This window comes from Pongo pygmaeus, chromosome 11 (genome assembly GCF_028885625.2).
Source record: "Pongo pygmaeus isolate AG05252 chromosome 11, NHGRI_mPonPyg2-v2.0_pri, whole genome shotgun sequence".
NCBI classification, from domain to species: Eukaryota; Metazoa; Chordata; class Mammalia; order Primates; family Hominidae; genus Pongo; species Pongo pygmaeus.
In genome coordinates this window covers 53,323,040-53,347,311 of record NC_072384.2, presented here as the reverse complement: position 1 = coordinate 53,347,311, position 24,272 = coordinate 53,323,040, and the positions used below count along the sequence as shown (strand labels likewise).

Here is a 24,272-nt window from a genome sequence, read left to right as displayed (position 1 = left end):
AGGATCTCTGGGACACAGATAAGGTGGTGTTAAGATGAAAATTTGAAGCACAAGATGCCCACATCAAAAACTTAGAAAGATCTCAAATTAACAACCCACCATCACAAATAAAAGAAGTAGAGAAGCAAGAAGAAACCAACTCCAAAGCTAGCAGAAAACCAGAAATAACCGTAATCAATGCTGAACTGAAAGAGATTGACACATAAAAAAACCATTCAAAAGATCAGTGAATCCAGGAGTTGGCATTTTGAGAAAATTAAAAAGATGTGTAGAAACTAGCTAGGCTAATAAAGAGAAAAAGATAGAAGATAAACACAATCAGAAATGAAAAAGGCAATAACCACTGTCCCCACAGAAACACACATATATAACCATCAGAGACTACTATGAACACCTCTATTCACACAAACTCGAAAATCAACATGAAATGAATAGATACCTGAGCACATATACCCTCCCAAGACTAAACCAGGAAGAAACTGAATCCATGAACAGACCAATAATGAATTCTGAAATTGAATCAGTAATAAATAGTCTACCAACCAAAAAAAAAGCCTAGCCAGGGCCAGAAGGAGTCACCGACAGTCTACCAGACATACAAAGAAGGGCTGGTACCATTCCTACTGCAATTATTCCAAAAAAATGAGGAAGAGGGACTCCTCCCCAACTCATTCTATGAGGCCAGCATCATCCTGATACCAAAACCTTGCAGTGACACAACCAAAAAAGAAAACTTCAGGCCAATATGCTTGATGAGGATAGATTAAAAAATCCTCAACAAAATACCAGCAAACCAAATCCAGCAGTGCCATCAAAAAGCTAATCCACCATGATCAAGTAGGCTTTATCCCTGGAATGCAAGGGTGATTCAACACATGCAAATCAATAAATGTAATTCATTACAAAAACAGAAGTAAAGTCAAAACCACATGTTTATTGCAATAGAAGCTGAAAAGATGTTTGACAAAATTCAACATCCCTTCATGTTAAAAACTCTCAACAAGCTACATACTGAAGGAACATACCTCAAAATAGTAAGAGCCATCTATGACAAAACCACAGCAAACATCATATAAATGAGCAAAAGCAAAAGCATTACCCTTGAAAAGCCACACAAGACAAGGATGCCCCCTCTCACCACTCCTATTAAACATAGTATTGAAAGTCCTGGCCACAGAGATCCAGCAAGAGAAAGAAATGAAGCATATACATACAGAAAGAAAGGGAGTCAAACTATTCCTGTTTGCAGATGATGTGTTTCTGTATCTAGAAAACCCCACAATCTCAGCTTGAAAGCTCCTTAAACTGATAAACTTCAGCAAAGTTTCAGGATAAAAAGTCAATGTACAAAAATTACTAGCAAAATCTGTACAAACTAGCAAAAAATGAACAAAAATCACATTAAAAATCCTATATGGCAATGATAGCCAAGCTGAGAACCAAGTCAGGAAAGCAATCCCATTCACAATTGCAACAAAATACCTAGGATATAGTTAACCAGGGAGGTGAAAGATCTCTACAATGAGAATCACAAAACACCGCTCAAAGCAATCAGAGATGACACAAACAAACAGAAAAACACTCCATGTTCATGGATCTCATGGATAGGAGGAATCAATATTATTAAAATGGCCATACTGCCCAAAGCAATTTATAGATTCAATGCTATCCCTATCAAACTATAAATAACATTATTCACAGAACTAGAAAAATATATTTTAAAATTCATATGGAACCAAAAAAAGAGCCCAAATATCCAAGGCAAGATATCTAAGCAAAAACAACAAAGTTGGACGCATTATGTTACCAACTTCAAACTATACTACAGAGCTATAATAAAAAAATGGCATGGTACTGGTACAAAGGCAGACATATAGGCCAATGGAATAGAATAGAGAGCCCAGAATTAAGGCTGTACACCTACAACCATCTGGTCTTCCATAAAGTCAACAAAAGCAAGCAATGAGGAATGGACTCCCTACTCAATGGGAGTGTGCTTGGATAACAGGCTAGCCATATGCAGAAGATTGAAACTGGACTCCTTCTTTATACCACATAGAAAAATCAACTCAAGATGGATTAAAGACTTAAATGTAAAACCCAAAACTATAAAAACTCTGGAAGACAACCTAGAAAATACCATTCTGGATGAAGAACCCGTTAAAAGTTTAATGACAAAAACACCAAAAGCAACTGCAACAAAAGCAAAAATTGACAAATGGGATCTAACTCAACTAAAGAGCTTCTGCGCGGCAAAAGAAACTATCAACAGAGTAAGCAGACAACCTATAGAATGGGAAAAATATATGCAAACTATGCATCTGACAAAGCACTAATACCCAGCATCTATAAGGAACTTAAATTACAATGAAAAAGCAAACAACCCCATTAAACAGTGGGCGGAGGACATGAACCAACACTTTTCATAAACGTAGCCAACAATCACATGAAAAAGCTCACTATCACTGATCATTAGAGAAATGGAAACCAAAACCACCATGAGATACCATCTTACACCAGTCAGAATGGCTATTATGAAAAAGTCAAATAACAGAACAGACAACGTTGTGGCGAAAGGGAACACTTATACACTGCTTGCTGGTGGGAGTGTAAATTAGTTCAACTATTGTGGAAAGCAATGTCCTGATTCCTCAAAGAGTTAAAAACAGAATTACCATTCAACCCAGCAATCCCATTACTGGGTATATACATAAAGGAATATAAATTATCCTACCATAAAGACACATGCACACATATGTTAACTGCAGCCCTATTCACAATGACAAAGATATGGAATCAACCTAAATGCCCATCAATGGTAGAATGGATAAAGAAAATGTGGCACATATACACTATGGAAAACTATACAGCCACACACAAAAAAATAAGATCATATCCTTTGCAGTAACATGGATGCAGCTGGAGTCCATCATCCTTAGCAAACCAAGGCAGGAACAGAAAACAAATACCACATGTTCTCATTTGTAAGTGGAGGCTAAGTGATTAGAACACATGGACACAAAGAAGGGAAAAACAGACACTGAAGTCTACCTTAGGATAGAGGGTGGCAGGAGGTAGAGGAACAGAAAAAAATAACCATTAGATACGAGGCTTAGTATTCGAGTGACAAAATAATCTGTACAACAAACCCACATGACGCAAGTTTACCTACATAACAAACCTGCTCATGTACCCCTAAACCTAAAATAAAAGTTAAAAAAGTGTATATAATATGTATGTATTATTATGTATGTAATAATATGTATATGTATGATACATATGTATATAATTATATGTGTGTGTATATATATATAATCTTAATATTAAACTGCATTAAACTTCTAGGCACAAATTAACCAAAATACATAAGACCTCTAAACAAAAAACCCTTCTGCACAGCAAAAGAAACTACCATCAGAGTGAACAGGCAACCTACAAAATGGGAGAAAATTTTTGCATCGCTACTCATCTGACAAAGGTCTAATATCCAGAATCTACAATGAACTCAAACAAATTTACAAGAAAAAAACAACCCCATCAAAAAGTGGGTGAAGGATATCAACAGACACTTCTCAAAAGAAGACATTTATGCAGCCAAAAAACACATGAAAAAATGCCATCATCACTGGCCATCAGAGAAATGCAAATCAAAACCACAATAAGATACCATCTCACACCAGTTAGAATGGCAATCATTAAAAAGTCAGGAAACAACAGGTGCTGGAGAGGATGTGGAGAAATAGGAACACTTTTACACTGTTGGTGGGACTGTAAACTAGTTCAACCATTGTGGAAGTCAGTGTGGCAATTCCTCAGGGATCTAGAACTAGAAATACCATTTGACCCAGCCATCCCATTACTGGGTATATACCCAAAGGACTATAAATCATGCTGCTATAAAGACACATGCACATGTGTGTTTATTGCAGCATTATTCACAATAGCAAAGACTTGGAACCAACCCAAATGTCCAACAACGATAGACTGGATTAAGAAAATGTGGCACATATACACCATGGAATACTATGCAGCCATCAAAAATGATGAGTTCATGTCCTTTGTAGGGACATGGATGAAACTGGAAACCATCATTCTCAGCAAACTATTGCAAGGACAAAAAACCAAACACCACATGTTCCCACTCATAGGTGGGAATTGAACAATGAGAACACATGAACACAGGAAGAGGAACATCACACTCCCGGGAATGTTGTGGGGTGGGGGAAGGGGGGAGGGATAGCATTAGGAGATATACCTAATGCTAAATGACAAGTTAATAGGTGCAGCACACCAACATGGCACATGTACACATATGTAACAAACCTGCACATTGTACACATGTACCCTAAAACTTAAAGTATAATAATAATAAAATTAAAAAAAAAAAGAAAAATTAGCTTGAACTCAACATTTAAAAAAAAAAAAAAACCATACATGGGATTAAGAGAAACTAAAAGATCAAAATAAATAAAGTACAATAGTTCCCCCTTACTTATGGTTTTGCCTTCCATGGTTCCAGTTACTCATCGTCAACTGTGGTTCAAAAATATTAAATGGAAAATTCCAGAAATAAACAATTTATAATTTTAAATGGTGTGCTGTTCAGTGTAGCTTGATGAAATTTCCCACTGCTCTGCTCTATTCCTCCTAGGACTTTAATCATTCCTTTGTCCAGCATCCTCATGCTACATTCACAACCCACCCAATAGCCACTTAGTAGCCATCTCGGTTATCAGATTGATTGCTAAAGTATCACAGTGCTTGTATTTAAGTCACCCTTATATTACTTAACAGTGGACCCAAATTACAAGAGTAGTGATGTTGGTGATTTGAATATGCCAAAGAGAAGCCATAAAGTGTTTCCTTTAAGAAAATAATAAAGAGAAAAAGTTGTTTGCTCACGTTGCTAAGCTCTATGGTAAGAATGCTTCTTCTATCCTTGAAATTGTGAAGAAAGAACAGGAGATTTATGTTAGTTTTGCTGTTGCACCTCAAACTATGAAAGTTATGACCAAAATCATTCACAAGACTTCACCTCATCATGTAGGCATTGTATCATCTCACGTCATCACAAGAAGCAGGTTAAGTACAGTACAATAACATACAGAGAGACTATATTCACATAACTTTTATTACAGTGTATTGTTATAATTGTTCTATTTTATTATTAGTTGTTGTAAATTTCTTCCTGTGCCTAAGTTATAAATTAAAGTTTATCAGAGGTGTGTATATATAGAAAAAACCATAGTCTATATATAAGGTTTGGTACTATTTGCAGTTTCAGGCATCCACTGGGGATCTTGGAATGTGTCCCCAGTTAATAAGGAGGAAATGCTGTATATATTATGTTCATAAATGAAATCAGTTAATATTGTAATTACACCAGTTCTTTAAAAATTTACTTAACAATAGATTGAATGCAATTCTAACTAAAATCTAAACAATTATTTTTGCTGACTTGGCAAAGTAATTCTAAAATTTACATGAAAGAAGGCAAAGTCAACATGCCTTTGAATAACATGTGGTAGAAGAACTTGTTTTAATAGATATTAAGAATATTTAAAAAGTAGCCATAGTTAAAATAGTGTTATAAGTGGTAAGAAGAGACTAATAATCCAATTAAATAGAAGTTGGCTCCTAAAAGACCCAGACATATATAGAAATTTAATTTATAGTAAATATGACATTAAAGAACAGTGGGCAAAGAAGAGAATTGTCCAGTATGATTCTATAACAACTGGATATCTAGAACTTGACTTCTACCTCACATCACTCACAAAAACCAAGGCAAGTGGAAAGATATAAACATAATGAGGTGATATAATGATTAAAATTAAAATTAGAAACATCAAAAAAACCTCATTAAGAAATTGAAAAAGCAAATCATAGAAAAGGAGAAGACCTTTGCAGCATATTTAACTGATGGGAGGCTCTTAATCCAGTGTAACTAACTTGTGAATATTAACAATTTTAAAAATCAACACAATAGAAAAATACACATATGAACAGGAAATTTATAGACGATAATATGTTCATGGCTATTAAGCTACATGACATAATCATATTATTCAACAAGAAAATGTAAACCAAACTCTCACCAGAATGGCTAAAATTAAAATAAATGATTATACTAATCTTTGGTAAAGATACAACAATGGAAACTCTTACACACTGATGAATGAAGTGAAATTAGTATACTTACTTTGGAATACCGTCTGGTAGTATCTACTAAAGTTGAAAGATTGCATGCAATATGACTAAGAAATTCCATTGCTAAGTATATATTCAAGAGAAATATATGTACATATTTAGCAAAAACACATTTAAAAGAGTGTTTATGGCAGCCTTATTTATAATGGCCCAAACCTAGAAACAGCACAAATGTCCATCAACAATACAATGAATAAATATTCTGTAGTATTTCTATACAATGGAATACTATATAGCAATGAAAATTAATGAACCACACAAAAACATTAAAGAAACTTAGAAACATACATTCAGAAAAGGACACCATACACAGAAGAATGTGTGTCATATGAATATTATGTACATTAATTTAAAAATCAGGCTAAACCAACATTTTGCATATAAGGATACATTATTTAAAGTTAAAACTATAATGAAAAGCAAGGAAGTAATTCCCACAAATATCAGGAATAATGTCATCCATGGGAAACTGATGGAAAGGAGGTAATGGCTGGCAGGCAGAAAAAGTAGGATTGGAGATGCAGCAATTGTTCTATTTCTTGACCTGTGTGATGGTTACATGGGTCTTTGCTTGTGAAAATCATTGCTCTGTCTCCTTAATGCGTAAAAATTCAAAGCAAAAAACTTAAAAGAGCAATAATTATGTAGGTGAAATTGAAAAATAGAAAACTGTTACCTGAGATAAATTTTAATAAACATAACTTTTATTTAAAATTCACTGGTACCAAGAGCCATTTAGGTGATTTATCTCATTTAAGCTTTACAATATCCAGAAGACACAGTACTATTAATATCACATTTTGAAGGTACAGAGGCTGAGGCACAGAGATCATAAATAATTGACACAAAGTCACACAGCAAATGGGCCTTACTTGGAATATGAATCAATGAAGCAGAATGGTCCTGGAGCCCATGGTCTTAAGCAGTACATTATTCGACTTCTCCAGTATATTAGGTTGATGCAAAAGTAATTGCAGTTTTTGCAAAGTAATGGCAAAAATGCAATTACTTTTACATCAACCTAATAGAAAAAGAGATACTCCATATGCTGAGTATTATGTTTTTCCCTTGTCAAAATTAGTTTTGCATGATCGGTAAACTAAGTCTAAAATGTGTTCTTTTATGGACCCAAGATATGAAATCTTTTTTTTACCACTCTATCCCTGTTTCATTTTTAAGTTCTGCTAAGGAAGGAAGACAAATCAGATTAAGATGACATGTTTACTATCGTAACTTATAATTGAATAATATAATAAATTACTGTTGCTATTGCCCAACAAGTGAATATATACAAGAGATTTATCACTAACCATAAGGTACATTTCTCCCTAAAGGTCAAGATTTTTCTGCCTACCCAAAAACCTATCTAAAGAAAGGGTAAACTCTGTAAACAAAATATGTTTCTGTGATTATTGGCAACATCATTTCCCAGCTCAGTAATCCTGGAAACTTCAGTTATTTTTTTAGAGAAATGATGGTACAGTGGTAAACTGCAGTGACTCTGGAGCTTGACTAAATGGCCCCAAATGTCAAGCATGGTATGTTTTACTTTTGTGACCTGGGACAATTTGCTTAAATGATGCCACTCTCAGTTTCCTCTTGCACAAAATGGGTATGACATTAGTCACTAACATTTAAAACAACCCTGGTACTCAGTGATTCCTGCACAAGCATTAATTACTACTATTACTCCCTGAACCTGTTTACTTCCAAATAAATCTCACATGCTCCAACCCCTGCCAGTCCATCCCCACTGCTATGACCTTAGGTCTTGCCCTCATCCCTTCATTCTTATCTCTCTACAAATGCTTAAAAATTGATCTTTTTGCAACAAGTCTTCCAACTGCAATCCAGTTTGAAGATATTACCAGAATAACATTTAAAAATACTTTTCTGTTCACAGGATTAGCCCTCACAAAATATTATCTCTCTATTTTTAATTACCTACCAATTAAATTCAAATTTCTTGAAGGGTTATCAGTATTTCCCACAACCTGGCACCAGCCTCATTTTCCAGTTATCTGTCTTTAGTCCAACATAAGAAACTTATTCTTGTTCCAAACTAATTAATTTGTCATTCATTGGGTGTGAAGTATGCCTCTTTACTTCTAAATGTTAGTATACCATTTTCTTGACTATTCTGTTAACATTTTCCACCTGCATCAAGATCTAGCCCAAATTCAATTTCCATAAAACCTTGGACCAATACAGTTCAGAATTATATCTCCTTTCTGCGGTCTCCTATAATGGCTTATTTTTTTTCACACATCTGTGAATTTTATTATTTCTCAAATTATTTAAAATGGCTTTTAAATTGTATTAGTTTATACCATTCTCATGATGTAACTTCCCATAGCCTCTGCTTTATTTATATGAGGGTATAGCTTATTTCCTCAAACTAACGACAAAGTTTCCTTGAGAGTTCTTTTTGTCTTTCTCTCCCACTTGCTCTAGTCCTTACTAACACAGTACCTCTCACATTTAGGAGCATGGTCTATTAATTGAACCAAAGGAAATAAAATTACTAAATAAAATCACTAGCTTTGTCTTCCAGAGGTCAAAACTAGAAATGGAGACTTCATCCCTTCATTCTCATCCCTCTGTAAATCCTTCAGTCTCAAAACCAAAAGTAGGGTGGGAGCATGAACAATTTAATCCATTCAATTTTAGAGCAATAATCTTTGAAATACTAGTAATTCTGAAAATGTCCCCAGATAAAATGTTGCTGATGATTTGTTTCAAGAAATAAAGTGTACAGGGGTTAGGACCAATGGATGGCTAACGTGAAAGAATTTGAAGATCACCAGAGTCCAAAAGGGAAAGCATCAATGTGGCCAGTGTGATGTAAAGGACAGTACTATGAACATTACACATCTGAAGATAATAAAGAAGGAAGAGAATGGTAAGTCAAGCTCAACCCTTCATTGCAATCTCTTCTTCACTGCAAAAAGCAACTAAAAAGGAGTGCAAGAAAAGGGTGTGGTCAGCCACTGCAAATTCTGAAAAGTATAATAGAAGAGTAAGATATTTTATCTGCCATTAGGGGAGGAGCTGTTATATATTTTTAAGTTTTCTCTAATCAAATAGCATTTTGTTCAAGGTAACTCATTTTGGGTTGCTGATTGGTTCTATTGACACTGAATATAAGACAATTGTTATTTTTTTTTAATTTGAAATTCAGTCATAAAATACTCATTTACTCTGATGGGTAGTGTTGGCCAGAACACTTCATCAGGGCAGAGGCATATTTCTCTACAATGACAATTTCTAGCCTGACAGCAAAACAGGAACACAATCCCACTCACAATAACCCCCAAAAGAATAAAATACCTAGGAATACAGCTAACCAAGGAGGAGAAAGTTCTCTACAAAACACTGGTCAAAGAAATTAGACATGACACAAATAGAAAAACATCCAATGCTCATGGACAGGAAGAATCAAGGTTGATAAAATGGTCATGACGTCCAAAGCAATTTACAGATTGAATACTATTCCTATCAAACTGCAAACGATATTGTTCATATAATTAGGAAAAACTATTTTATAATTCATAAACCAAAAAAGAGCCAAAATAGCCAAGGCAATCTTAAGCGTAAAGAAAAAACTAGAGGTATCATATTATCCGACTTCAAACTATACCACAGGGCTGTAGTAACCAAAACAGCAAGGCACTGATACAAAAAGAGACACACAGAACAATGGAACAGAATAAAGACACCAGAAATAATGCTGCACATATACAACCTTTTGATCTTTAACAATGTTGACAATATCAAAGACTGTAAATAGAAATGGGTTCTTTTATGACTGTCTGCCAAATTAATCGAACATGACTGCAATTGAGTAGAAAAATAAAAATATTACTTACTGTATGTGGCACTTGGCAATTTCAAAATGATTTGCAAACATTCATCCTCAGAATGCTTCTACAAAAATGCATCTGCGGAGGAAGAAAAAAATCCAAAAGAGTAAACAATTTGTCAAGGTCACAGAAAAACTAATACAGACCAACACACACTTAAACACTATACACTTTAACGTACTAAAATAGGTTTTGCAAAATGTAGACTATACATCTAGCAAAGCATAATGGGCTGATGAACAGAAGTATTCCTAACTATATGCAAATACTCCAAAACATCAGTCAAGGAGAACACTTTGAAGAAAGAGGTAAGAGAAGTCTGCATACTAGCTTCATATCATATGCAAGAAACACAGTGCCCCCAGAATATTGGCAGAATGGCATAAAAGGAATTCAAAAATATCAGATGTTCATAAGTAAATATACTTGGAGAGTTGAGGTGATTATTCAAATATTTCAAGTTTTTAAAAGGTACTATTATCCGATATATGAGGATCACTGAGTAAGAAAAGAATTTTGCTTGATTTATCCAGAGAGTTGCACCAATTCACTTTGTAACTGCATTTAAATTCTAATTGAAATCCATGCACTGAGAAAAATGCAGGCATGCGACCTGCATACCTCACAAAAATACACAAACAGGTCCATTCTCTGTGTTTCAGAATATCAATGTGATTATAAGGAGAAAGTGATTTAATCAAGCATTATTAATTAATTTGTTTTAGAGTAGGGTTTTGAAAGAGCATATTGATTTTGAATCTCAAAATATTTCAAATTAAATGGGTTTTATGCTACTGAGCATATACAGTGTTATAAAAGAACTGTTCAAAGACATATAATAAAACACAACCTAATGAAAATTATCAGTCTGGCCAACATGGTGAAACCCTGTCTTCACTAAAAATACAAAAATTAGCCAGGTGTGGTAGTGAGTGCCTGTAGTCCCAGCTACTCGGGAGGCTGAGGCAGGACCACCACTTGAACCCAGGAGGTGGAGGTTGCAGTGAGCTGAGATCGTGCCACTGCACCCCAGCCTGGGAGACAGAATGAGACTCCCTCTCAAAAAAAAAAAAAATATATATATATATATATATGTGTGTGTGTGTATATATATATATCCCTTTAAAAATACAGTGTGTTCTTTCAGACAGATCAGACACACTATGAACAATACAAATAAAAATCCCCTTAAGTACCAAACATCTTTAAAGGAATATTAAGTTCTCAGCAACGAACAGAATTTCTGCTCAGAGAGATCTGGGTCTTGATGGTACTAAGCAGAAATAGCAGTTAAATAATACAGAAGTTGTGCTTTTGTGTTCACCAAAACCAACTGTAACCAAATCAACAGTTCAATATTCAGACTAAGCATTTTGAATATAAAATCTAATTTATCTTCCTCTAGTATGTTAAAGACACTGGGATTGCACAGTTCTCTTCCTGGCCCATGAATAAATGATTTTACTAATGTTTCACACAGAACCTCTCAAACAGAGAAAACTAAATATAGTTAGCAAGTTTATAGTTAAATGGAAAAAGTAAATCAAAAAATGCCCAAGAAACTTTGTATTTTCTAAGTTTAAAACTTAAAACATAATAAAAGATATATATTCTTCTTCACATATAATTCAATAGAATTATAAAGTTATAATAATTAGCAAATCTCTGTATTTCTTCATACTTTAGCATATTCATCCTCATAGACAAGAAGACTGAGGTGAACACTAATTACATGACTTGCTCAGTCTGACACAGCCAATAGGAGGCAAGCCTGGGCTCAAAACCAGCTTTTCTGACCTGGGTTTCATCTTACTGCAATATCTGCTAGTTTCTAGGTTGCATCCAGAGCAGAGATTGAAAACTGGGGGCATGAAAACCAAATCTGGCTTACTGATACATTTTGTTTGTCCCACACCATGGTTTTTAAAATATTACACAATATTCAAAAGCAGAAGATTTCTCAGAAAAATCCTCATATGTAGCTTTTTTAAAAAAGTGAAGATTTTTATAAGGCTGGACTCAGGTATGGAACAGAAAAATGGTTGCCCCTCTTAGGTAGCACGAGTTTTCGTACTCATCTACTTCCTACTTTTACAAACCATCTTTTACTCTGACAATTTTAAATACTGGAGTGTTTTGCACCAGATCCAAGCCCTCCTTTATTAAGAATTTCCATCATTTTTTTTTTTTGCTGTGCAAGTGGAGGAAGAATTTACCTTTATTATTCTCAAAAAATGTATTTTGTCAATTGAAATAACAACTTACAATACTACATTTCACTAGATTCCTATAATTAGATGCTATTGATTGGTTATCTTATTTTAATCTACATATATGTTTTAAAATTTTGTGGGTTTGAATATTTTTTATTTTTTAAAAATATATTTGATAATTTTCATAGCTAAGAGAAAAATATTACAAACATAATTGATTAGCACATCATCAAGTGAAAGAATGGGACCTCAAATAATAATTTTACATTTACCATGGACATGCCTTTCAGAGAGCTATTTCCTGGATTGCAAGGTATACTATGTAATAAAATAATTATGATACATTAAACACTTCAGTTTAATTGGATAAACTGGATTAAGATAACACTAACAGCTAAAGGTAAAGGTATACAATCCACAAATTTTAGTTAAACAATGGCATATTGCAATTGTCTTCAAATATCAATATATTTTGCAGAATGCATAAAAATATGGACTGGCATTCTGAGGAACTCAGGTAGCAGGAGCCACCTAAATCTGAAACTGTTCACATATCCTAAAAAATACATACACCTAACAAAAACAAATTAAAACACACAAATCCAAGTCCTTCAGCACAACTGGAAGCTGGAGAACAATAAACATGTCAGATTATATGTAAACAGAAAATTAGACATCAATTTCTAACGGAGCTATCTTTCAAGCTCCCACTATATACAGAGATACATGGGGTCCAGAAAAACTGTGAAAAAGGTAAAGGATACCAGAATTCCTAACAGTGACATGAAAATCACTCACAAAAAATCCACTCAACCTATAAAAATTCTGAAAAACTATTCTGGCATATTAGAACAGGGACACAGAGAGAAGACTTAAAAATACATGAAATTTGAGGTGGCATTATTTTCTGGAAGAAAAGCAAGTAAGGCATTTATAAAATGATGGAAATATGTGAAAAGGACACAGGTCCTAGCTTCAAGAGGCTTTTACTGGTTTAATCTGGGACAACTGGGAAATAAATAATTATTGTAATGGATTAAACTGTATTAAGGAAAATATAATAAAGTATGAAATTAAGAAGGGAAAACTCTTTCTTCAAGTATAATGTCACCTAAAAAGTATAGACGGACTGATGGAGCTAGAAAACCACCATAATGTTTTAGGTACCTGAATCAGTAAAGAAAACATTAGTGGATCAGCACCAGCGCATGAAAGTGTGATGACAAACATGGTATTTCCAGTCTAAAAGTGTCTTCCCACAAATTACTTATTAATTACAATGGGGAAAATAGTAACTAGTAGTGGAGAAACTTGGCAGAGACCACCTTAACAAATTGATCAAAGATGACACCATCAATAATCAGACAAATACGACATGCCTCCAAGTATGATGCACTTGAGAAGAACACAACATCACTTTTGTGGTATGCCTGTCAGAAATGCAAAACAGAATTAACCATTAGGAAACATTCAGTAAAGCCAAATTGAGAATATTCCACTCCATATCTGATCTGAACTCTTCTAATGTCCAAGTAATTAGACTGAGGAAATGTTCCAGATAAAAGAACTTTTAATGATAAGACAACAAAATACACCTGGGATCCTAGATATATACTGTGAGTTACACAATACAAGTAATATATTGTGAATATTGCATTGAAAATTATACACTGGTTATAGAGGGCAACATTCTTATTCTTAGGAAATGTACACTTAAACACTTCAGTTAAGGAAGCATGATGTCTGCAACTTATTCTCAAATGATTCAGGAGAAAAATGTGGTGTGTCTACATGTGCGCATGCACACATGAGTATATAGAGAGAAAGCACAGACAGAAATGAAGCAAAAGAGGCAAAATTGTAAACAACTGTTGAATCTGAACAAAAGGTATTCTTAAACACAATTCTTGTAAATTTTCTGTACATTTGAAAGTATGTCAAAATTTAAAATTATGCAACAAGGTAAAAATAAAAATAAAAGGTTTTATTTTAATCTAGACATTTATATTTAGGAATTACAGAATAATATTCAAACATATATCGAGAAGTATTTTTAAGAAGAGAACAACAGACACTGGGTCCTACTTGAGGCTGAAAGGTAGGAAAAAGGTAAGGATCAAAAAACTACCTGTCGGGTCTATGCTTATTACCTGGGTGACAAAATAATCTGTACACCAAACCCCTGTAACACACAATTAGCCTGTATAACAAATTTGCACATGTACCCTTGAAGCTAAAATAAAAGTTAAAAATAAATAAATCAGAAAAAAAAGTAAAGGTTAAAAAATAATTCAAAATCATAAATGTTTTTGAATAATTAGTATAGTGAGAAATCCAGAGTGATAGCTTACATACTATATATCATATAGTGTTTATGTATATACAATTTACATCTTCATATATATTTAATATTTATATATTCAGATTAAATGAAAGATGTATACTTATTCATAACTTACATATTGATATATACCCATTAAACATATAAAATACAGGAGAATGAGAACAAATGTAAAATCTACTTTAGAGTTTTAAAATAAACCACACAAACAACATTATATTATAGTCAGCAAATTAAGCAATGTAAAGTTAAATAATAAAATGGTAATCAAAAAATAAGTGAAAGTAGTCAGGACTTAAAGAAAAAAGACAAAAGGTTATCAGTCTTTAAAGATTACCAATATAAGTGGTTTTTCCTTATACAATTAGTTTTCTAAATCGAAAGTTGCAAGTTTTTTTTAATTTAGGAAAAAACATAAAAATATAAAATCATCCTTAATTCCAGAAGCAACTATCCTGTTCTTACTTGCAGACCATTATTTAAAGAATTATATCATATAAACAATTTTATGATTATATTCTCTTTTTACTTAATTGTGAATTTCTTGTGTGACAATATCTTTTTTTATCATTACACTGCAAGATCACTTCACTGATTAATATCCTGTTGCTATGGCATGCCATCATTTATTTATTTTCTGAATATAAATTGTCATCAAATATTTGTGGCAAAAAGAAGTTACTGTGAAGGTCCTTGTGCATATATATTGTGCCACAGCATGATTGTTTCCTTAGGATAAAATGCCGAGAACTGGGATTTCTGGGTCAAGTAGCATGAGACTGTTAAAACTTGTTAAACCATATTTTATTAAACTGATATACCCAACTTTCCTATTTGACCATCTTCCAAATCAGGTTATATTTTACAATTACTGCAGCCAGTTACAGTCATGACAAAGTGTTTGTTGCCTGCTGATGCCCCAACTTGACCCTAGTTCTGCATATGGTCATGCCTTCATTTGAGTTGTATGCACTCTAGGTATTCTACATGTTGAGTTTAATTACCTTTTAAAATGTCTTCTAAAAGATTACACAAAAAGGTAACACTGAAATGAAAAATTGTTTATACGGAAAGGCATGGAAACAAAGCAACTTTAGTAAAATAATTATTCGTTTTGTTGAGCTAAAAAAAAGAAAAATGCTTACAAATAGAGGAAGATGTGTTACAATCTTGAAACTCAGAACGTAGAAAAAAATGGTCATTACAGGATAAGGGATGTAATTAAGGCAGGAAACACTACAAATCCCCCTGAACAATACAAACAACTATTCCAGGTCTCATCACCAATTTATAGCAACAATGTGTCAAAACGCCTCAGCAACCCTAGATATTACCATTTTTAATGCCATTTTAATCAATGGTTCTCATAGACAGCCAACTTATTTCAGTCCCTCTTTTTTAATTCCCATATTCACTTTAGATTCCTGCAAATTCCCACAGATTTAGCAAATTTCCTAGTCTGTAGATTCCACATTTTGTATTATTAAATTATGGAGATTATTACAAATATTATTCAGTATAAGTCCCCAATAAACATTTTTAGTCTTACTTTGTTTGCTCTACCAGGTCACTGATTCAGGGACAAGTAACAAGCTATGCCTCCCTTTACACAAGACTACATATTCTTTGCTGGTTGATCAGAACATCATGTCAGACAAAAAGTAAACCTTACCGAAGTAAAGATACATGAACTTTTTGTCCTCTCATATTTAAGTTCTGTTATTGTGTTAGAGAAGAAAATTACATTAACTCTGAGTTATTTACTTCTCTCAGACATATTGGCTGTTACCCCATTTTTTCTGCTCTTAGAAGTGTATGGAAATCAATCATCATTTTGTCTTATTTTCATAAATATCAAAGCAAACTGATTAATCTATAACTTCAAAAGTCATCCCTAGTATGTCCTCCCTCTTTTCCTCCCTCCCTGTCACCCCCATCTCTCCCTCTCTCTTTTAATTTGACCTTCAAGGCCACTAACTCCCTTGCATATTTTCTTATTGTAAATACTACTTCATAATGATCTCATGATATTTTCGATCATAGGCATGACAAATCAGGATCCCCTGATTTGTACACAACCAATATTTAAACATAACCTCTCTGTAGTCCATCAGCCAATTTATATCACTGCGTAATTCCATATCCAGTCTCTACATCATGGTTAGATGCCATGTTGTTGCATTTCCTAACTGAACACTCTATCATCCGTTCCTCTTTTTCATTCATCCAGTTGAGGAGAGGCCAGAGACCTATGGTTCTCAAGTGGGGTCTCGAGAGATTCAAGTAGGTTCTCTGTCAATTCTTTGTTCCCTTTGTTTCATTTCATTTTTTTTTCATTGAATGTTTAAAGAAGTGGCCAAATGATTGTTCCAAGCAGTCACCAGCCAACGTGAAGAGTGTTCAATGACAGCTCCTTCACTACTGGCCCCTCTCTACCTGAAGAAACAGGAGAAAATATTGGCTCTTCTGTCTTCTGGGATGAAAACTGGAATATTTCTGCTTTATTCACTGCACTCCATTCCCAGTAAAAACACAATAAATCATGGCATAATTTATACCTTTTGCTTCATTATTTCCTAGTTTCTGAAGAAATGCTGCCTTTTCCTTTGCATATCCTTACTTTTGACCCATTCCACTTCCATCAAGTTATTCTAAGATGTAATTAGACATACAGGCAAAATTTCATGTTCAAAGTACTTCATCAGTGTCATTTATAATGCTATAATTTTAAATCCATAAAAACAACAATTAGGGATCAACTAAGTAAATTATGGCTTGTCCATATGATGAAATGCCATGTAGTCATAAAAATAATGTCCCAAATAATATTTATTTATATGCCAAAATCTAATCTTCAAAACGATATCAATAATTTCTAAAATAATATGGAGAATAAAGTTGTTTTGTAAATAATTACATAATTTACATATATGTAAATATATGTGCCTATATATGTATACAAATTCAGTATAACAATTCAGTATACAGTTAATGTTAACGTTGTTACGTCTAAATGGTGTAAAAATGTAAGTAATTTTCATATTTTTTTACACTTTTTCTAATTTTCCAAATGTTCCACAAAAAATACATATCATGTTATAATCCAAAAAAACACTAGTTTAAAAGCTGAAAGTGAACAAAAGCAACAAAGTGCATAGGTAAGAACTAATTACACAGCTATAAGTTAGGGAGAACTTCAACATTGAAAGAGCTGGAAAATAGTACAAACAAAGTTGAAACATAAGTAAGAAACAAAATCAATTTTCCAAAAGTTAAGAAAACATGATTTTTTGACGAATGTGGTTGAACCTGAAAGGTGCCTCACCAGTGTCTAATCTCTCCTTTCTTAGCTGCTATTGGCACATTTATGCTCTTTGACCTTTGCCTGTTCCAAATGTAGTTATAATGATTGGAACCCTGACAGCTATTTTGAGTGCAAGAATCCTAGAATGAATGCAAGAATCCAAGATCTCTGGTAACATTACAGAGGTCATCTTAGCAGACTACCAACATCAAGACTTCATATTTTGTGAGGGAAAAATAAAGTACCAATTTCTTTAGGCCACTCTGGATACATACTGAGCACAATTCCTAAATGATACACATTATCTAAGAATTTGCAGACAAAATTAAAGAATTTTTTTTTGTCATGGGTTTAATGAGTATTTGGCTAGCATATATTAGGGTTCACATGTTAAATCATATTTCAAATGAAGACAGAGGACAGAAATGGAAAGAATTAACAGTTGGAAAATTAGGATATATTAAAAATGACCCAAATAAAGAAATTTATATTTCATTAAAAAATGCTCAGTAGTTTGTTTTTAGTAATGTGAAAAGTTATTTTTAAAATTATAAGTAAAGAAATAGCTTTAACAGTACCAGGAGAGCTTACACTACACTGTAAAAATAAATTTCTAGAAATTAAAGATTGCTTAGATATTAATTTTGTCTTTTTGTTTTTTAAGTGAAGACATTTTAGAACATCTTTAAACCTAACTTTAAATCTGGGGCCTTTCAAATAAAGGTCCAACTAGAAGTGTGCTACAAACTTGGGATGGAAGAAATGGTTTTTTTTTTTTAGCATACTCTTGGACCCATGATTTTTATAAACATGTAGTGATTATCATTGCAAGAGATTATGTTAATATTTTTATATCCTCATTATATTCCAGAAAAAGATACAAGGCATGTCATAAAGATTCATTCGATAGAGCATCATTAAATTCATAGGCCTTTATCCTATTGCATCAATATTTAACAATTTTTCAAGACATTTATAGAATGAATGGTTGTATTATGGACTTTAGTAGGTCTCAGAGGAACAATAAGATGTGAGGTCTCCATTGTGAAAAAGCTTATCATCTAAAATAGGAGACATGTGAGGGCACCACTATGATAACAAGTTGAAAGTTAGAAACAGCAATAGGAACAAGGTTCTATGGGAACACAGAAAATAGAATAATTTTGCCTTGAGGATTTGGAGAAATCCTTCAAAAAGGATTTGCTCGTGTGAGCTGATCTTTGAAATGAGCAGCTAGGTAATTCAAGGCTGCAAAGCAATGTGAGCAAAGAAACAATCATGGACTTCTATGATAAGTCCAGGTAACAGAGAATCAATTCAGTGAATCCTGAAAATAGATTAAGAGGGGGTAAAAAGTGAGATGCAAGGCCAAAAGGGTCATTGGGAATAGATCTCTAAGAAGGGCCTTGAATGATAGGCTAAAGAATTTGAAATTTAACCTGTAGAGCTTTTGAAGGTTTTTAACACCCAGGAGTTACATGCTCATTCAGAGATCCCTCTGTTGACAATGTAGAGTATTTAACAAACCAATGATGAGGCATAGTTCTATTTTAGAGAAACATTAGTCTTGGGTTTAGATTAAGCACAACCTTGACTGAGGGCTAGCAGGAGTGACAGAATCAGCCCTTGAGATCCTTTTCAATCTTAAACCCTGTGACTTATGTCTCCTGCAAAGGAAACAATTTCCAGGCAAATTCTTATAAATGACATAAGTGGCAGAACTCTGAAGCCACTTGGGTGAAAATCATAAAGGTGTTGTGATTTCAAATACCAAATGAGTTTGACAAGAAGCATATAAAGTGCACAATCTCTGACTAGCTAACAATGGAATTTGAGAAGAAAAAAAAAGTCACATGGAAGACATTCTTATAGCAAGTGGAAAGGCAGTTTCAACTATCCTACTGGGAAAGCCAGATAAAAATTTGACTGACCTAAATCCTTTTTGGCCTGCATCATTTTGCAAAGTAGCCTCTACTGCTCTGGAAGGCCCAAGGGACCTATCTGTACATATGCAATCTAATTAAATGCATGTAGTTAAATGCATGTAGTAAGGACTTAATTGTGTAGAGCATTTTGCTAGGTACAGCACAAAAAGAATTCTGTTAGACTGCCTTCCTGGATTTTCTAATCTACAAATTGCAAATAGATGTAGATATACATCTATAGTTTAGGTAGAAGAAAGAATTTATTCAAGTATAGGAATAGGCAAAATTATATGTACCAACAATGAATGCTTCATGAGCATCAATAAATAAGTGGAACAACACCTTGATTAGCTCCATTTCAAGGGGAACCACAGTTAAGGGTCAGAGAATAAATGCCAGTGACCAGATCTCACTCCTGAGACCTACTGGAAGGGAAAAGAAAAGCTCTGCTCTATTCAGGTTTAACAGCTCTAAACGGCAAGGTCAGTCAAGCAGTCTGAGGCACAGCATGTCACAGGAGTGATGCGCTGAAGAAAGAAGAAACAAACCAGCCACCGCACGGCATGAGTCTGGGGATACAAGCTCCTTTCCTTTCCCTTTGTTTTCTCTTCTGTTTTTGTTGCTGTTGTTGTTGTGCCATTCTAACAAGGGCATTTAGCCTTACAGAGGGAGACCCAGATATAAGTGTCAGCTAAAAGGCAGGAACTCATACAATTTCTAATAAATAGAAGGTGTGAACCTGGATTGAGAAACCAACATGTGAAAAAGTTTTAAGTTGGGATGCAGTGTGAATTTTATCCCTGAGACCAAGTACATTGTGTATGAGATCAGAATTCTTAAGTCCCGTGAGTGATTGGTTTGATGGCAATCAGCCAAGTATATCATGAGATCACAACTGTCGATACTAACAAAACTCCCTGTCCTTGAACCCCTGCACAGTGGTAAGTGAATGAATGAGGCACATATTTTCCCATAAAATACAACCATAAAAAACATAATATGAACACATTTACTAAAAAACACAGAAAAGGAAAACTAAAAATTCTACAGAATAACAACATGTAATTTATACATTTGTAATTCACGATTCATACATTTGGAACATTGTTCTTATAGACAGATGATTTTTATGTTTGTTTATGGTACAAAGAGGCCCTTTCTTGATAGAATAGCCTTATGAAAACATGTAGCACTATTTCGCAGGTGTTACTCTTTCCTGATTGAGAAAATAATTCTCAGAAGCAGGAATGAGAGAACAATTATCTTGATAGTATGAGACTTCATTCAGTAGGGCAGACACTTCACAGGAAGCAAGCAGAAGTGCAGACACACCCACAAAACTAAATTTTGGCCAGTGGACCCCCAGGGTTTTATAATTGCAAAAAGCATTCAATAATTGCATGCCATGAGCATGAACCCACTGCTGAAAACCCACTGGTAAGTATGTATCTCAATAAATTGGAAGTGCCTGATCTTGCATTTACATAGTGCCTTAAACTATGTAGATCTCAAAATCACTGGCTAAATTTATTAATTGATTATGCATACTGACTGCTTAAGCAGGAATCATTTCACGCACCAATAAAGTACAGTCATTTCTATATTAAAATGTAGCACCATTTTACTGGCCCACAATTTTATATACCCAGTTACTGTGAGATGTAGGCCTCTGGCCAAATAAAAGTGCATCGGTATTTAGTGAATTATAATAAAATGACAAGTGCATATAATACAACATGATTAAAATAACATAATAAAATTTTTCAATGGTAAGTAATAAATACATATGAGATTTTATAAAAAGCAAACAGACAGAAAGTAACTCCCACTACATGCAGGAGTTTTAGAATGTGTTCGTGTGGGGTGAGGAAGGATAAAAGAGTGTCAAGAAGGCTTTGAGGTTGGTTAAAAACTTAAAACTACTGATTAGAACCTAACAAGAAAGTTACACTGAATGTAAGGTTTGGGATAAGGGGCATTTAAAAAAAAAAATCCACCTGGCAAAATTTAATTTGATCTAATATAAGGTCAAAATAAACTCTAGAGTTAGTGAAGCAACTGAAAGTCAAGAATGAATCTGAATTATAAAATAAGATCAATAATTTATACTTAGCTTTAGTGGTGTCCAAGGCCAAGATCTTGGAGGACCACACTTAAAAACTGCCAGGAAACTTAGAAAAATGAAAAATCAACTTTCCAAAGGAGCGCTTTGCAGAAAAGCACACACACAGGTAGTTTGCATCAACTCTGCCCTATGCTAGGAAACAGTATATCTTTGATTTCATGCTCGTGAAAAATACACTGCAAAATTAATCATATTGCTAAACATTTTATAACTATGGAAAACATCTTTTGTGACTTACTAACTTCCAAGGTGCTTGGTGTTGAATAAAATGAAGACTTCTGAAAGTGAACTTACAGGATTAATTATCAATTGACTATCACTCTATAAATAAAATAATTATAATTGGTGTAATATGTTGGCAGATAGATGCAATAATACAAGAAAATGAATCAATTGTCTGTCTGTGAGTATATGTAACCTTGGTTGAAAATGGTTAACCTCATGCATGGTCCCCAGAATTGGCAGGAGTTAGTACTTGATTTTAAATATATTTTATGTAGAAATTGTTTACAAAGTTATTGAAGCTTGTAACAAAATTTTATTTTTAATTACTTTTAAAATATATTCAAGTGGCACACAAAACTTCAAGATGGAATGAAACAGGAGCACTAAGGAAATGCAAACTGAGGACCCAACATTATTTTAGGCAGCACTAGAAAATTGCTTGAATCACATGGCAAAAGTTCTAATAGTTTTTAAAAATAATTTATTTACTTGCAATATGAAACATTTTTAAACACAGATAAATACAATACTATTTAATAACCTATAATGTCCTCATATAATAAGCTCACAAAACATAATGCAATTTATTCCTGTACCAGCATTTTTTAAAATAACTATTTTATTTTACTGAATATGTTTTTGGAGCTGAGGAAGTTGTAGGTTACATTTAAAACTTAGTCCTTGTACATTTCAACATTCTGCAAATGATTTAGAAATAAATCAAAAACAGTATAATGCATCATTAAATTCCCACCAGCAGTTTATTAATTTATGTATAATTATCATTTGCACAAATTATTATGAAGGAAATGACAAAGCATCAGTGCTCAAAACATATTCTCCTCACTTGATAAGAAAAGAGAACCGGAATTCAAATATTTCTAAACGGGAAATCAATTACAATTTGTTATTTCAAATTATGCTTTCTTCCACATTAAAAAAGTAGAAAGTCTCCAACTAAGCACGTATAAAAATCATTAAGAACTAGACATCACATACCGAAAATAAAATCTGTGTCTTTAAAGAATAAGAAATATACAATGTTTCATCTTTTTCATTCAGAAACGAAGGGTGGGATGGCAATGTTTTAAAATGTTCTCTGTTTTCCATACTTACACACACAAAAAGCATTGATCTTTCAATTTCTCTAAGCCTCTTCCACAAGGAAAACAACATAGTCAAAGCAGATCAAATAACTAAGGGGGAAATGCAAGATGGCTGTCACTTAACGCAGAACACCTAACAAAAATCAGCAGTGATGCTGGAAATTCCCAAATAGAAGATACCATCCTTGTTCTCAGCTAGATGCACTTTTTTGCAAAGTGGTATGTCATTGTTTAGCATTGTGTATAATGTGTATAATATCATAATATTCATCATGAAATGAATGCACCTTTGCCTTCACACATTTATGTTCCCTTCTCTCTTAAGTAAGATTTCTCAATATTTCACTAACACAGTTTTATTGTTTCTACTTCACTTGGCTTCAGTCCCATCTTTAACTCCCATTTATTTATTGGCACTTGGGGCCCAATTTTGCAGTAGCTCCTTACAATAACTCTTCCAGGTCTGAGATTTTATTTTGAAAATCACTTAAGCAGGCCAAATTTACTAGGCACCTGTCACACTAGATACCAAGAGAGGACCATCAAAGAGGAGATACACAAATAACAGCCCACATTTATTGAGCACCTGCTAAGTGCCAAGCACAACAATCAGTACATTTCATGCATTGTCACCTCAACCCTCATGTCATTACAATTATAAGGTGGATGAGAACATCTAGCTCATAGTGCTGTGAGAATTAAATGAGTTAATATTATGTAAAGCACTTAAAAGAGAACTTCTTGCCCAGTAAGAGACCTGGGTTGTATTCATGTTAGCTACTATGACTATTATCTCCATTTTAAAGATGAGGTAACTAAGTTCCATGCAGGCTATGTAACTGTCTTCTGTCATACTTATAGTAATTAGATATAAGAATTTTTAAACTACATTTATGTGATTCCAGGCACCACAAAATTAAACTTGTGTCTTTAACACTTAATTGTGTTTTACTGTCTCCT

General features: G+C 33.6%; 1 protein-coding gene across 7 annotated transcripts in view; it reads right to left on the bottom strand.

Annotated features, from left to right (window-relative positions):
• GALNT13 (polypeptide N-acetylgalactosaminyltransferase 13) overlaps positions 1 to 24,272 on the bottom strand; it is a 585,401-nt gene that overhangs the window by 546,171 nt on the left and 14,958 nt on the right. For 6 of the 7 annotated variants that reach the window (XM_054478803.2, XM_063647484.1, XM_054478804.2 and 3 more), the window contains exon 2: positions 10,080 to 10,151. The exons of the other annotated variant lie outside the window; for it this stretch is intronic. The gene's annotated coding sequence lies outside the window, so the exon portion shown is untranslated. The remainder of the gene's footprint in view (positions 1 to 10,079; positions 10,152 to 24,272) is intronic. 7 annotated transcript variants of the gene reach the window in all.